Below are 6,922 nucleotides of genomic sequence, written 5' to 3' on the forward strand. Positions count from 1 at the left end.
GTTAAAACAAAAAATATTCAGAAGAGGTTTTTGGGCAAAGAACAAGTTGGGCCAGGTCTGATCCCAGCTTGAGCTGATCTGTTCCAGGTGAGACGATCGCTGCCAGCTCTGTTCAGAGCCTCAGCTTCTACACCTGAAAATGGAGGGAATTATCTTGGCCCTTACATTGTGGTTACAGATCTGGCCCCATTCATTTCAATCCATTTTCTACTCCTGCCATAGGATAGCAATTCCCAAGTGCTGCAATCTTTAAGCAATTATCTTAGACTTCAGTCTGACTCGGCTCATTACATGTTTCTCTGCTCTCCATTCCCTGCTCATCTTTCTTTGATGTTGTATTTTTTACATTACTTTCCCCACATGCACTTGTAGAATTCAGCCTGTATTTGCCTTATTAAAACTTTCACTACCTTCATAATGAACTGGCTCCATTTTCTCATTTCATGTAATGAAAAGAAACCACTGTCAAATAGCTAACATTAATGGCACAAATTTCTGCATCTCACTAAACAGAAACACTTAGATCTTCACCTGATAAATTTAGTGCAATTTGATCTAACTCTGTCTCCTTCAAAACACCAGCCTGGTACCTAAATTAGGTCTTAGATTAGAACTGTCATCAAGACTCTTTCCTCTAGGGGAAAACAGAAATATTTGGAGAATAATTCAGCCCATACAAGGCGAATCACTAAATACAAGGTGAAGGTATGTGAACACTCTCCATGGAGCAGAGGAGCTGCCACTGACCCTGGAGTCCTGACCTCACATCCTTTGCAGAAAGAACATCCACATATGTCATATTCTTCAGCCTGCCAAAAAGGTAATGAAGAGAAGATAAGTGTCTGAAGATCATGACTGCCATGGAGATGAGCAAGTGCCCACTATTTTTTCTGATACCAAAAGTGTGGGGATTAAATGAAGGCAACATGCACAGCCCCAGAAGGGATGGTTCTACACAGTGTGAGCCTGCATGCTGTGATTATTGATCTTTTTATGGGGCAAAATAGGAGGCAACTGGAAAAGTTCATGGAAGAGAAATCCAGTGAGGTCTGCTAGTGGGAAGCCTTTAAGCTGCAAATTTTTGGAGCTGGCAAAGTATCACTAAATGTTTGTTTCTTGCTTGTATCAATTCCTAGGTATCCCTGTGGTCACTGTTAAGGCCGACGGGGCTGAACACATCTTGCAGAAGCTGGTAAGACCTATTTTATCAGTACTATTTGATCAGAAATATTTGTGTTCAGTACCTCAGCTAGCTGCCTTCACTTGGTGAAGGGAATCTGTGTCTCTGTTCACAAAGTGTGGTCATGGGGTCTCTGTGGGGAGCTACTCCTGGGCCTGCTCTGGCAGCCAAGTTGCACCTATGCAATAGCATTTGTTAAAATGAAGTTTCTACTACAGCATTAAATTGCATTTGAAATGAATGAGCTGATAGAAATGCTATCCCAATGATCACATTTCAGTTCAGCAAGACTGGATTTCTTTTCATTTGAGGGAGCTCTGGTCTAATTTTGTGTCTTCCCACCAGATTTTTATTTCTCCTAGTTGGCAGTTTACTGGGCTACATTCTGGTAAAACACACAAATATTTTCTAACTGCAAACCATGGTGTTTCAGTGACCTCAGCTTTTCAGATTGTTATCTGCAACTACTATGTTACTACTATGCTGTTGTAACCACCCCTTTTTACCAGATTGAATGTGCTGCTATTGAACTCTGATGCCATGGATAGATTGTGAGCAGCACCTTTAGTAGGATGGCAAATGTTGTCTGCTAAACCATGGCTATAAAATGGGTATTGTTTCTTTGTATACATTGACAAGTGAAAAAAAGAAATTAAGCTCTGGTTTTTTATTAATGGATTAATTATGTGAATTAAAATATTTAACCATTTTAAAGCATGGAGTGTGGATGTGCTAAGTTGTTTGTGGGATTGAATTTCTAATAACTTTTTTAATTGGAAGTTGAATTCAGGTCCAAATGGGCAGATCTTAATAACCATATATACCAGTAATCACACCACTAGGCAGATCTTGATGTGTCTTCAATAATTAATCTGGGCAGATATTCTTAAATAATTCAGTGATTTTTAATTAAAGAAAATAGGGTATTTAGTTGATATTTTTAGTCTGGGGAATATTTATCAACATGATTCCATGCCTTTACTTTTCTTTAATATTTTTTCTTTCCCTGCTTGGTATTTTACGACTTTTGGATTCTTTCTTAGTTAAATATTTTTCTAAGCAGAGACTTTGATTTGTAAATGTGAATGTGATCAATAAAAACTTATGGCTTCAAAGTGTCCTTATTTATATTTAAATCCTCGCTCTCACCTGCTGTTTGTTGCTTTTTAGTTATGTCACCAGTCCCACTGGAGTTCAAAAAATTTAGCTGGTCCTCTCTAAACTCCCAGACGTTCTTTTCCCATGTACTCTTCCGTCCCTGCAGCTTCTGATGTAAAACAGATTTAAGTTTGTGTAGAGCAGAGGTCAACATGAAAGCCTAAAACAAAACAAAAAAAAAAAAGCTGGCATTCAACTTTTAGCTCTGGTTCTTATTATAACTCAAAGCTCTATTTTAGTAATTTAAAAATGGTAGTATTGTTCTACATCCATAACCTACCTTTCACCGAGTTTCTTAATGACTGTGATGCCCAGTTAAGATAAACTTCTAGACTGGCTGATGAACATTTGGAAGAACTGCAGGCAGTTGTGCTACAGTGGTAAAATGGACAATTATTTTGCAAAATTATTTCTGTGAATTTTACATTTCTTTTCCTTTAGATTATGGCCAAGTGCAAAGCTTTGAGCTTTGAACACATTTATCTTATTCCTAAGCAGTTATTTGCAAAATCATGACTTTGGTGAACCTTGGTATGGGTAGTGGGAGCAGTGGCTACACAAGATCCCTTCAGTGACAGATTTCCTAAAAGTTTATTGCCAAGTGCTTTAAACATTTTTTTTTAAGCAGACCAACTTTTCAGTTCTGTATTTCGCAGTATCACATCCCTTTCTGAAGGGCTTGGTAAATAATCATGAGTTAAGCGTTGAATGAAGATTAAATGCTGCATGTTACAGCTCAATGTGTTAGTCCATTTACCAGTGCTGTGTGTATGTACCCAGCCTTCTGCATTTTTCAGTGCTAATCAGATGGAAATAGCAATTGGAGGTGTAATTCAGTGTTGTGCTTAAGGTCATTAAACCCTGTGGTAATGGGCAAACCCAGAGCCTGCTGTGGCCTTATCAGGCAATTTGGCAAAGGAGCCAGTGCTGTCACTGAGACGCTGAGAGCTGGACAATGGCTGCATCCCTGCTAAGGGACAGAGCCCCACTGTATCCATTTGCTGTATTTTAACCTATGTGGAACATGTCTAAGGTGACGAGGATCTAACCTGAGTGCCCACCAGCCTCTCCTCTTCCAGGGAGAAGAGTGCACCCAGAACAGCCCTAGAGCTGCTCATCAGTGAGCACCAAGAGTGTTTGTCCTGCTCTTCAGTTCAACAGCTGTCTTGGGAGTCAGTTCCTGTGGTAAATCTGCCTTTTTTTCACAAGAGTTTCATTCATGCAAAATGAATCCTGAGATGTGATAGAAAGTAAAGGAAGGTATTCAAGGTAATAACTATAAATCAAAATCGAAAAAGAATATTATAAAAGTTAAGGCCTTATCCTGCAGTGGATTTGAAATCAGACTGAAGTTAGAAGGACACAAGAGGTATGAGCCCCTTCACGGGAGCTCAGTAAAGACTGTAGTCTGCACTCTGCAAAGTCTAAGACTAGGTCTCAGCTGTGAATTTGGTATTAATTTAGCACCTCCTTTGCATTCTTTCTTCAATGGTAATTTATTGCCCCTGTGGTAGAGAGGGCTTCTTTGTGGAGACAGAAGATAGGGTAGAATGTGGAGAGCAGATAAAAAAGGCACTGGTGAAACAGAGTCATCTGAAAAAGTGGATGGAGGTGGTTTTATATCTGATAGCTAAAAAAAAAATCATGGCCCTAGGCCCTCCAAATGTGTTTGATTCTTTTGTGTGCAACAAGGAATTTGAGCTCTTTGAGCTTTTTGGGGAAGGTCAGGTGGTTAATTTTGAAGTGTTTGCCACAGCTGTGTAAATGTTAGAGAATCCCGTGAGGCCTTGAACGCATATTATAAACTCAGGAGCTCTGAGGTGGGCGTTGTAGGAGGCAGGACTTTATCACAAGAAAACTGTTGATGGAAAGGGAGAGTTGTTTACAGATGATTCTGAGATGGAAGGAAGGGGAGAATATAATGTAATTTGGATCCTAGATGCCGTGGGGTACTCAAGTAACACACATTCTTTATAATGCACTGAATGCCAAATAATAGAATATTTTGGGAATTTCAACAAATGTTATTTTATTGTTAACCCCAAAGTGCTCAAAAGTCATGAATTCAATTTCAAAAGAAGCTTTTGAAGTTTGAAATAATAAAAACAATACATGCAATGCATGTTTGTGATAATATGGCACATTTTCAAGCAGTTTCTGATATTAAGGGTTATGTACCTTGTCTTTTTATTCTTAGACTTAATATATTGTATATCCTCCATTGTAACACAAAAAGACTAAATGACTGAGACTTACATATAATCTTAAACTTGCAATATTGTCCAGAAGGCAGTAATTGTCCTTCATATCTCATAATCCATCTTCCCTCTTGTTTCCATACTAATTACTCGTGCACGTTGTTGTATGCTGATTTAAGTTAGAACACACCTCTTTCTACCCTTTTGCATTACAATATTGAAACATGGCTGCTCATAATCTAGAGGATTTTATAATTTATTTTTTTTCTGATGAAATCACCAAAAAGAAATTTTGATACTCTCTGGTTTAGAGTAGAAGGTGACCACGTCCAGTCTTGTGTATGATCAGTGAATTTTTCTGGGCAATGTGGCAGGTTACAGTGTGGGAATGGGTTAAGCTGAAGAATATGGTAAAATATTTTTTTATTATTTTGGGGTTTCTACATAGGAAAACAAGGTTTTTAAAAATCCCACCTTTGTTGATGATGCCATTGTTTTGGAGCAAATTCTGTGCAACTCCAGAAGTTAAGTTTTGTATTTCAATGGACTTGCAATTCTTCCTTTGGAAATACAAGATACAGCCTTGAAATTACTTCAGCTCTTCATCTTAGATCACATCCTGTTGAAAGAAACATTCTCAAGAATGTTCATTGGCACATTTTCACCATTATCAAGGGCTCAGATAAGAGTTCTTGTGCTTCTGGACTCCTTATATTCAAGAAATTGTTGCATAGAAATATGGCTATGTGTTGCATTTTGTTTGCTGGAGACTCAGATTCTGTCCTCTTTATTGTTCTTCCACCATTGCTTCACAGAGGTTCAGCAAAATAAATATGGGCATTTACAGAGAGCTGGCTGTCTCTACTCACAAGCAGGACAATCAAGACACTATTATTTTCATTAAAATTATTTTTAAAGCTTAAAAAAGCTGCATTATAATTACTTAAACCTCTTTTTTTCTCTTCCTTTTTTTTTCGTTCTTGCAGTTGCAGTTAAGTAAGTGAAAATTTCTGTCTTCAGAATCTCAAGTTTCAAAAGAAATATAACTCTGGATTTTGGATGGTCCGACTTCCTTTTCCAGGGATGTGTCAAGTCCAGTATTTCAGTTTGAAACACTGATGTGACAGACTGCCATAATGCAATGTGTTTAACCACCTCAGTGATGCATCAAGTGAAAGGAGTTCCCAAAGATTCAGTTCACACATGCACACACACACAAAAAAATGAGAGATAAACAGTATGGGAAGCGGAACATAAATCTTTTTCACATAGTTTGGCACAAATTCAATTATAATTTGTAAATGTTCAATCAATTAGACCACTCAGTTGTTTAACTTATAACTTTGAAGGCAGATTATCTTTTCAAAGAGGAAAGCTTCTCTTAACCAAGATGTTTTATGTTAACTGCTGTAGAAAGAAAATGCTACATTTGCCATAGAACATGCAGAGATTTAGGAGAAAAGTGTGTAATACCAGGATGTCTTTGGCTGAATTTCCACATTTTGATAGGAATAGGCTAGCTAAACCTTTAAACTGCCAAATGACACAAAACCACTCTCCACCCAGAAGAAAAAAAAATGTTTTTTTCCCCCTTTAAATTAGAAATAGTAATCTAGTGTCTTTATAATGTTCAATACTTGTAATGATAATTCAATATTTATTGCAGGAACATTTGGAATTTGAAGAAACTTCATGAAAACCCATTACATTGTCCTTCATTTTCAAATGCTTTCCAGAGTCTTACTTACACACTGATTTTACTCGTGGCCTGTTTAAGTTCAAAACCTGTCAGTTCCTGTACAAGATACCACAGTATTCATGTTATCAGTAGTCACTTCCCAAGCACTGGGAACTGCAGTTGGCATCTGGGTGCCATGGAGGGGAGACTTGTAAATATGGAGGTACAGAAAACTAAGAATGAGATGGGAGGGAGGTTGATACCAACACAATATGCACTGTTGTGTTTTTTGAGTTCCAACTTTGCCATCAGGGCTGGGAAAACCCTTGTGTTAAGCATTTTTTCCTGCTGCAGATGCAGAGCTGGCCTGTCAGAGAGCAGGAACACTGGTGGGTTTGGCAGTCCTGTGATGGCACCAGAAGCAACAGTGACACACAGGAGCTGGAGGTGTGTCCCTTCTGCCAGCTTGCAGTGTTTGTGCATTGAATACACTTTATGTGGACAAACCAGAGCTGTCTGCAGTCTGGGACCAAATTGGAGCAGTTCATGACTGGCTGTGGTCCACTGACAAAACAACAACTGAAATATTGTTCAAACTGAAAACATTGCCTTTACTCTCTCTCCTAGTGAAGGCAGTCGCTGTGTTCTGTTGGCTGCACAAGAAATTTGACTGAGCATTGAACATGTGGACCAAAATTAAATCATAAC

General features: G+C 38.3%; 1 long non-coding RNA gene across 1 annotated transcript; it reads right to left on the reverse strand.

The window, feature by feature from the left end:
• Positions 1-679: 679 nt before the first annotated feature.
• Positions 680-5,919, reverse strand: LOC135278888 (uncharacterized). The gene is made up of 3 exons (XR_010346266.1): positions 5,011-5,919; positions 2,330-2,498; positions 680-809 (listed from the first exon to the last, which is right to left on the reverse strand). It is a non-coding gene; the product is annotated as an uncharacterized LOC135278888 (long non-coding RNA).
• Between the last annotated feature and the right edge of the window lie 1,003 nt (positions 5,920-6,922).

This window comes from Passer domesticus, chromosome 11 (genome assembly GCF_036417665.1).
Source record: "Passer domesticus isolate bPasDom1 chromosome 11, bPasDom1.hap1, whole genome shotgun sequence".
Taxonomy (NCBI): domain Eukaryota; kingdom Metazoa; phylum Chordata; class Aves; order Passeriformes; family Passeridae; genus Passer; species Passer domesticus.